The sequence below is a fragment of the Arvicanthis niloticus genome, chromosome 22 (genome assembly GCF_011762505.2).
Source record: "Arvicanthis niloticus isolate mArvNil1 chromosome 22, mArvNil1.pat.X, whole genome shotgun sequence".
NCBI classification, from domain to species: domain Eukaryota; kingdom Metazoa; phylum Chordata; class Mammalia; order Rodentia; family Muridae; genus Arvicanthis; species Arvicanthis niloticus.
Genome location: NC_133429.1, coordinates 13,334,763 through 13,344,468, shown reverse-complemented (window position 1 = coordinate 13,344,468; position 9,706 = coordinate 13,334,763). Strand labels below are relative to the sequence as shown.

At 43.5% G+C, this 9,706-nt stretch overlaps 1 protein-coding gene across 3 annotated transcripts in view; it reads left to right on the top strand.

The window, feature by feature from the left end:
- The first annotated feature begins 2,010 nt into the window (after nucleotides 1-2,010).
- Nucleotides 2,011-9,706, top strand: part of Nr1h4 (nuclear receptor subfamily 1 group H member 4) — a 79,353-nt gene continuing 71,657 nt past the window's right edge. Inside the window, exon 1 of one of the 3 annotated variants that reach the window (XM_076919941.1) lies at nucleotides 2,011-2,224. The gene's annotated coding sequence lies outside the window, so the exon portion shown is untranslated. Of the gene's footprint in view, nucleotides 2,225-3,522; nucleotides 3,667-9,706 lie in introns of those variants that run through there. The other 2 variants (XM_076919943.1, XM_076919942.1) reach the window with 2 other exon arrangements.

Sequence of the window (9,706 nt, the reverse complement as noted above, 5' to 3'; positions counted from 1 at the left end):
TGAGAAGGGAATAGTTCTTTTGTCTTAATGGCATTAATTAGCCACAGTGCTGGCATGAATGGCAGATAATGCAGAAATAAGAGACCAATTGGGAGCCTATGGCATGAATCCAGGTGAAAGCAGCCAGGCACAGTCCAGAGGGATGGTAGCAGAGGTGGTAAAAGGTGTTAGATTTGGGATATGTATTTTGAAGGCAAAGTTTTAAAAGATTGTGGTGGTTTGAATAGGTTTACCCCCACGCCCACCCCCATAGACTCGTGTCTTCGAATGCTTGGCCCAGAGGGAATGGCACTAATAAAAGGTATGGCCTTGTTCCAGTAGGTGTGGCCTTGTTGGAGGAAGTATGTCACTGTGGGGGTGGGCTTTGAGGTCTCCTAGTTAAACTCCATTCAATATGGAATTCCAGTCTCCTCCTGGCTACCTGCAGGAGAGTCTCCTGGCTGCTTTCAGATCAAGATGTAGAACTTTAGCTCCTTCTCCAGCACCATGTCTGTCAGTACACTGCCATGCTTCCTGCCATGATGATAATGGACTAAACCTCTGAAACTGTAAGCTAGCCCCATCTAAGTGTTTTGTTTTATAAGAGTTGTCTTGGTCATGGTGTCTCTTCACAGCAATAAAACCCTCAGACAAAGGTTTTTTTTTCTAGTAGATTAATTTAATGATATGAAGTTAAAACACATAATTGTTGAAATTTTTGAGAAAGCAGGTATGTAATGGCCAGTGGTATAAAAACAGTAATCCAGAGGTCGGGGAAACCCTTCTATCCTTAGGGAGCATGTGGTCCTGTTGGAAAAAACTTCCAGAGAAAATTCTAGCAAGCTACTCCTCGCACAGAACCTTCTTATAACAGATACTGCCTGTGATACTAGCACTCTGCATACACTATTTACAACCTCTCCATGGAATACACAGGAATTATATTTTCATCTTACAGATAAGATGCTGAGACCAAGACCAAGAGCTGTCAAGCAAAAGCCCAAGCCTTAAGGTCACCCAGCTCATGAGTGGCAGAGCTGGGAATGAAACCCAAGTGGTTGGCACAAGACTTTAACCATCCTTTTCACTGATTCTAGAGAAGAAAAGCATATAGCAGATATTTCTCCACCAGCAAGAACTGGCCTTGGAGTTGCTGGGGCAGATCAGAGCTGAAGAGAACAGAAAGTGTTGGCACAATGTTTCTCCAAACAAAGGAGAATTGACAAAATCCGAGGAGTGTGCTGTAGAACACAAGGAAGTTCCTAAAGATGGTGGTGGTGGTGGGATACGACCTGCTTGTGCAAAAGAGAAGCATAAAGTAACATTTCCAATAGATTTGAATGTAGATCTCCCATTAAACAGACTTCATACCAGGATACACACACACAGAAAGAAACACACAAGAACAGACACACAGTATACATAGAGAGACACACAAGTATGCACAGAGAGATGCAGGCACACGACAGAGACACACGATCACACACACATACCATTGTACATACACAGATGAAGAAACCAAATCTCAGAGAAGCCACATGCTCAATGCTCATGCTCAATGCAATCAGAAAATTAAAAAAAAAAAAAAAAAAAAAAAGGCAAGAAGGAAGCGATGGACCACCATTGTTTTTCAGATAGGAAGCTGTGGTAGCCCTGACCCAGCAGAGGATCAGGGTGGCTCAGAAAAAGGAGGCATTCCCAAGACAGAATCATTAGGCATCTTTACAACTTGATGCAGAAAGTCTGGGAGAGAGAAGGCTCAAGGTGGCTCATCCTTTCTAGTTTTCATTTCTGGCAAGTAACAGAACTATGAGAAGAAACTGCAGAGTGAGGCAGAAATCTGGGCTCCTGAGACCCTAGAAAACAGCCAGCAGACCTATTATACAAGGTGAGCTATGGTCCTCTGCGCCTGTCACTTTCCCTGTCTCTGGATTATGCTGGCAATTCCAAGGCTGTCTGAGATTCCTTTCCGTGTTTGCATCATTTACCAGGGAAGGACTGTTAATGACTAATCTGTGTCCATGAGGCACAGAGCCAAGGGAGAGATGCTGAAGCTAATGCCGGAAGGCCGCCTGTGGTCACCCAGACTCTCCTCCTTCTCCTCCTCAGCCCACTGTCTCCTCATCTCACCCCAGAGCAGAACTGAGTTCTGAGCATCTACAGCGAAATTGCTGGGCTTTGGAAAAGAAGACTGGGCTCTGAATCCTCTCAGGGCCTTGGACATCTCTGACCCCAAACAATCCAAGTAAGTACCCAGTCGTCTGGAAGTGGGAGTGTGTCTCTCAAGGTAGCGGAGAAAGAACATCGCTTGCAGGCTGCTCTTAGATACCGGTGGTTTTCGTCAAAGAATGAACTCTTGAGTTAGCAGTTTGATGTAAAAACGCTGAGGCACCAGGAGAGAAGTTAACTCTAAAGATGAGAACTGAAGCTACTTTCTTATTGAACAATACTTGATAACCATCTCTTCCACGTTCTGGTCCCCGAGAGGGCAGCGCTGCAAATAGTGGGTTTCCAAAAAAAATAGGGACCAACGCCACCAACTCTACAGAAAACCTGACCTATATACCTTGCGCTACCTTTTGGCGTTTTGCCAAATCTCCATGTCCGTTTGTCGGGTGACCATGGACTGAAGAACAGACTACCCAGTCTACACTTCAGGGATGTGAAGAATCTCCTTAGCTGGGTAGCTTCAAAGTGCTTTCTTTTGAAGCTTCAGTTATACTCTCGTCTAGTGCCTCCCACTTCTAACACTAATATCAGAGAAATATTTTTAAAAGGAGATAGAAAAATCCTCGGGAAGAACTTCATTATTAAATCACCCCTAGGGGGGAAGCTGCAGATAAGGCCTGCCGGCCTGCTCACTGCCACAGCGACACAGGCAATCGAGGAACTCGGGTAATTCCTCCTAATTGGACTTTTATTTAGAAAGGAGCATCTGGGGGGACGACTGGTGACTTGCCCCAGATTCTCAGTGTGAGCGAGTCCCACCTGTGTTCTGGAGATCCGATGTTGTCATTGCTGCTCTCTTAGAGCCGCTGCAGCTGGGCTGAAGACAGACAAGGCTGGGAATCCTTAAGCTCATGTTACTAAGAAGAAAATGAGGAAGAAACCATAGGGGAAGATGAATTGGTTTATGGTGTAGATTATGATGATAAGTGTGTATCATTTTTATGCCAACCACACCTTCATAAAGTGGCATGAACGTGTGTGTGTGTGTGTGTGTGTGTGTGAGAGAGAGAGAGAGAGAGAGAGAGAGAGAGAGAGTATGTGTGTGAGAGAGGGGGGGAGAGAATTCTTTTCCATTAAAAATGGGCATGAGAGGTAGGAAAAGATAGTCAAGAAGCTGTCTTGTGTTCCTGGCTTTGGTTTTCTAAAACAATAGACAAGTTCATCTCTGAGTCCCTCCCTCCATCTCCCAAATGGTGGACCTGTGCCATTTGCACCCTGGACACTTCTGTTTTGCTGACAGTGTCGCAACAGTACTGTTGTAACTCTCAATTCACAGGTGAAGTTCTGGACAGGTCAGAGCTTTGTTCTCCACACACCCTTTTGCAATATCCCTAGCAGTGTTTTGAAGCACACAGCTCTCCTGCAGAGGAAGAAAGAACATGGTACCATCCTTAGCCTGACTCCAAGATCAGGGCAAACTATGCAGAATACACAGAAGGTGTAAGGACCAAGGACCCTGTAAGTAAAGGATCAAAAAAGGATAAGGTGTGTGTGTGTGTGTGTGTGTGTGTGTGTGTGTGAAAGAGACAGAGACAGAGAGATAGGGAAACAGAGAAACAGAAAGAGATGAAGCTAACTTTAATTTCATGTCTACTAAATGTCCCAGGCTTTACATAAACTGCCTATTTTCTTCTCACAATTGTGCTCTGTGGTGTGGAAGTCTTGTGAGTACCTATTTTACAGATAAGGAAAATAAGGCTCAAAGAGGATGAGTTACGTCTCCATGGACAGACGGCTAAGAAGGAGCAGTACTTGGATTGGAGTATGGCTCTGTCCTTGCTCCCCTGATCTTGTTGCGGTCTGGGAAAAACCTGGAATTGACAGCTGGCAGCCATTTCAGTTTGACAGGGTTGGTTGTTGAAAACCACAAATATTTTTGAAGATTCCTAAAACCTCACTCACGGTCATTTTTCTAATGACTGCCCTATCAGCAGGGGAAGTGGAGAGCACAGCTCTGTGTTCTGTAACCCGCCAGGCTGCAAGAGCTGATTGGACACTTCAGTTATCAGCATCTTAATTAAAGCCTGGAATGATCCCAGTGCGTCCTGTGATTTCAGGACATTCTGGAAAGGATCCGAGCTCTGTGGTTCACAGAGGCCGTGGGTGATGGACACTGCAGCGCTTGTCTAGATGAGACAGAGTTTCAAAGGCTCTGGGGGTGGAAAGGAAGGAAATAGGTTCTTCTCTTGAAGGGTCAAGCATTCCCCACTCTGCTTCTAGTCTCATTTTCTCTTTAGTGCTGGTGACATGGAGTGCGAAGAAAAAGAAAACCAACCCCCAGTCTTTTTTATGGAGCTGGTAGGGCTAGGATTTGAACCTAGGGCCTTGTCCACACTAAGTATAAGATCTATCACTAAGCTGTGGTACCAGCTTCCTCCTGGCTATTTCTTATTGTCCATGCATTTTCTGCCACCAGAGATGAGCTAAAAGGGAACACCATGTGAGTTTCTTCAGTCCTAAGCTGAACGAGGACACAACCATCATCACACAAAATTACATCCTCGATGCTGCTGCTGTTTCTTCTTCTTCCTCCTCTTCTTCCTCTTCTTGCTTCTGCTGCTTCTGTTGCTTCTGCTGCTGCTGCTGCTGCTGCTGCTGCTTCTGCTTCTGCTTCTGCTTCTGCTTCTGCTTCTGCTTCTGCTTCTGCTTCTGCTTCTGCTTCTGCTTCTGCTTCTGCTTCTGCTTTGAGAAGAGCCCTGTTGAGGAATGTCGTCAACCAGAGGATGCCAACTATTTAGGGCTGAGCTTGTCTCTGAAGGACTAGAAAGCCAGAGACTGCCAGTTGCCTGAGAGCTGTGGGTGTTCTCAGCCTAGACACCAGTCTACATCATGTGGAGAAGCAAAATCTGACTGAAGTCCAGGGTTAGACACAGCGACATCCTCCCAAAGTGCTTATTTGGAAACCTCTTGTTCCATAGGGCTCTCAGATCTGAATCTGAGGCCATGAGTAGATGCTAGGATCTAGCTATCCTTTGAGACTTAATTTACACACATTTTGCAAAGAATATTTAGGCAACAAACCCAATGTAAATAATACTACAGGGTGGATACAGTTGTTTTGTGCACATTGTCAAAACCTGTTGGACATATGACACTAAGAGTGAACCTTAAGGAAGACTAAGATATTTTCCAGGTAAGGACATGTCTACATAGGTTCATCAGTTCATGAAGTATGTGGGGCTCTGGTGGAGGATGAAGATGGCAGAGGTGTTGTCTGAGCCTGTGTGGGGGATGCAGATGATGGAGGTGTTATCTGAGCCTGTGAGGAGGATGCAGATGATGGAGGTGTTGTCTGAGCCTGTGTGGAGGATGCAGGTGGCAGAGGTGTTGTCTGAGCCTGTGTGGAGGATGCAGATGATGGAGGTGGTGTCTGAGCCTGGGTGGGGGATGCAGATGATGGAGGTGGTGTCTGAGCCTGTGTGGAGGATGCAGGTGGCAGAGGTGTTGTCTGAGCCTGTGTGGAGGATGCAGGTGGCAGAGGTGTTGTCTAAGCGTGTGTGGAGGATGCAGATGATGGAGGTGTTGTCTGAGCCTGTGTGGAGGATGCAGGTGGCAGAGGTGTTGTCTGAGCCTGTGTGGAGGATGCAGATGGCGGAGGTGTTGTCTGAGCCTGTGTGGAGGATGCAGATGACGAAGGTGTTGTCTGAGCCTGTGTGGAGGATGCAGATGTTGGAGGTGTTGTCTGAGCCTGTGTGGAGGATGCAGATGGCGGAGGTGTTGTCTGAGCCTGGGTGGAGGAAGGGAGAAGCTGGGAACTTTCTGCTCAGTTTTCCTTGAACCTAGAACTTCTCCCATCACAAATTATTTTTAAATGTATGTTTTATGTTTTCCCATAGAGATCTTTAAATTTTCACACCAGCACAGAAATACTGCACAATTCTTAAAAAGTAATTTTTACTCTTATTGTGTTTAAAATTTTTATTTATTTTGTGTGTGGTTGAACACGGGGTCTTCTTTGTTCTTTTATTGAAAAATAGATTCTTTTCTCATAATATGTGTCCTGATTACAGTTTCCCCTCCCGCTACTGCTCTCAGTCCCTCCCCAACTCCCCTTTTGCCTGTATTTGCTTCCTTTCTGTCTCTCATTAGAAAAAGAATAGGCTGCTAAGTGTTAACAACCAAACATGACAAAATAAAATATAAGATGAAGCCAAAACTATCATATTGAAGTTGGACACGGCAACCCAACAGGATGAGCAAAGCTGAGAGCAGGCACATGAGTCAGACGCACTTGCTCTCACTGTCAGGAGTTCCATAAAATACCCAATTAAATGATATATATGCAGAGGACCTGGTTCAGACCCATGTCAACCCTGTGCTTGATCATATGCACCTCACTTAGGTGATTCAGAGGGCATTGTTCTCCTGGTGTCCTCCATCCTCTCTGGTTCTTACATTCTTTCTGTGACCTGTTCCATGAGGTTTCTTGAGATCTGGGGGGGGGGTGGGGGGGGATCTGATGAAGAAATCTCTCTCTCCACATAATGTCTAGCTGTGGGTCTCTGCATCTTTTCCCCATCTGTTGCCAGAGGCAGCCTCTCTGATGACGACTAGAGAAGGCGCTGATCTATGGGTAGCAGAATATCACTAGGACTTATTTTATTGATACTTTTTGGTTTAGACCAGTAATACTTGGTTTTACCCTAGGTTTCTGGGCTATGTAGTCTGGTTCTTGGTTACCTAGGCAGTGTTGGGCTTGGTTTCCTTCTCCTATATCGAGCCTTAGATCAAATCAGACATTGGCTGGCTACCCCTACTAGTTTGAACACAGGGTCTTAGTACTTACTATGCATACACTATCATTAAGCTGTATCCTTACCTGCTTAAGTCCCCCAAGGCATGTAAATATACCTGCTTGTAGTGTTCAATCATAAAATTGGCAAAACGGAAAACACGGCGCTGTCTTCCATTCTTACAGAATTGATGTATCTTGGTGAATTCAGATTTTGAAAAGCATTTCAACAGTGTAATGAAGTCTAAGATCTCTCATGATCTCCCCTCACCCCATTCTCTGTACTTCCCTCTTTTGATGCTGAGACATTTAAACTACCTCAAACTTCTTAACTATTCCTTAATGCAATACGTAAAAGGTAGTCGATCCATCCTACCCTCGATAGACATTTAGATAACTCTCACTTTTCACCATTCATTAGAAATCATAGTTTCTGCACTGCAATGACAATCATGGGTTAAGGTTTCCTGAGGGAGAATGCCTATGAATTGGAATTGCATCTTGTTCTAATGTGCAGAATATCACATTAGAACAGTAATCTCGCTAGGAATCATTTTATTGATACTTTTTTTTTTTTTTTTTTTTTACCAGTAGCGTTTGGTTTTACCCTAGGTTTCTGGGCTATCTAGTCTGGTTCTTGGTTACCCAGGCAGTGTTGGGCGTGGGTTCTTTCTCCTACATCGAGCCTTAGATCAAACCAGACATTGTCTGATTGTATATTCTAATGTGCATTGCTTAAGTGCTCCTCCAAGAAACTAGACACCACACTCCCACCAGTGGTGTGTGACGATATCCATTTACATGTGCTTTACTTATCTCTGAATACTTTCAAACTTAAAATTTTTATACAACTTGATAAAAGGTTTTAATATTTCTAATTGTTAATTAGGTTTTTTTTTTTATTATTTCTTTGTTTTTGTGCTTTTTGGCCACTTGGGTTTCTCCTTTGGTCACTTCCTCTTTGCCAATTTGTGCCTTGGATTGTTTGTCTTTTCCTGATTTTATTTATAAGAATTACTTATATGATGTTTGTTCTAATGGTTCGGTGGTTCTTTGCGTTAAAAACATCATCTTCCAGTTTCAGAATTTAGCTTTGTCTATAGTGTTTTTAATTTCTGTGTTGTGTGATGACGTTGCCAAGATCATTATTTTCCTACTTACATCTTAGTAAATTAGTCCTTAATCCACGATATTATAATGATAGCAACATAACTTCCCATTATTCTGTCAAATAGTTTTGATAAATTTTGAAGTAGAATCCATTTGAAGCTACCACGAGGAATCCATTTCCAAGCATAATGCACGAAAGAAATCTTTGTTTTCATCTCTAAAGCAGTAATGGGGTTTCCTGGTACAACTTCTCAACTGGCTTCCACTGATCTGAGCTGTTTAAACTTGCTCACAACACTCACCTCTAGCCAATTCCAACATGCTGTTCGCCCAGCCTAATGGTTACCCCCCTTTCTCCTTTCTTTCATTTTCTTGCACCACATGTATGCCTGGTACCCATGGGAGTCAGAAGATGGCATTAGATCCCTGAGAACTGGAGGTGTAAATGGTTGTGAACCACCACATGGGTGCTGGGGATCAAGTGCTCTTAACTCTTCTGAAGCCATCTCTTCAGCCCTCTTTCAATATTAGGCTCCAGCCTCTGTTTGCTGAAAGACCCCTCATTCTCTGAGTCACACTCTTGTTGATAAACCACCAAAGATTTCCGCTTGGGATAAATTCCAAACTCCCTCAGCCATGGATATGCTGCCTGCTTGGGCCTCATCTTCTAGAGTCTTTCTCTGGATGATTCGTGCCCACATTCCTGAACCTGCATTTCTCTTTCAACACGCCAAGCACAGGCTGGTAGCACTTACTGTATGCTTCTCAGGTCTTAGTTCTCCTTTGTGTAGCATGTTTCTTGCCCTTCACAAATAACTGTATTTGGTTTAAAGACCCACTTTTAAAAGTAATTTATTTTTATTTAATGTTCATTGGTCTTTTGACTGCACGTATATCTGTGTGAAGATGTCAGAAGCCCTGGAACTGAAGTTACAGACAGGTGTGTGCTACCATGTGGGTGCTGGGAATTAAACCCAGGAAGAGCAGCCAGTGCTCTTAACTGCTGAGCCATCTCTCCAGCCCTAAAGACACACTTTTAAGAGATCTCTTCTCTGGTCACCTGCTCTTAACCCCCTATACCCCTCTACATTTATCTCCTTTATTTTATTATGGTCACCATTGTTTAGCTGTGCTTTTACTGCTGGAATTTGAGCAAGCTATTTGCTTTATCAACCACTGTTTTCCTAATACCGAAATCAGAGCTTAGAACATAATAGAGAATTAATGAGTTGGGTGAATGAATGACAAACTTATACTTTTGTTGGGATCTGGGCTTTCTTCTGTCATGATAATAATGATGACAGATTTGGGGCTTTTATATGTCTGATTGTCTAACAAAGAGTCAATAAATGTATATTGACTGAGTGAGTGAGTCAGAAACTGATATTGAGATTCTTTTTAAAAAGAATAGAGTACTTTAAAGAACATACTTTAGATCAGACAATGGCCAACTTGTCATGTTGAAAGGGGTTGTATATACTTTTATAACAGGCTACCCTTCTATCTACTAATTTAGTCTTGATTTTATACCTTTTAATGTGTTTTTGCCTGAGTTGAATTGAGCGACTAGTTTTAACTGTGCAAAGCTAAGTTAGGTAAGTCTTTGCTTCCACACATGTGAACTTGATGTTGGCTGATACACTTGTATCTGAGTCT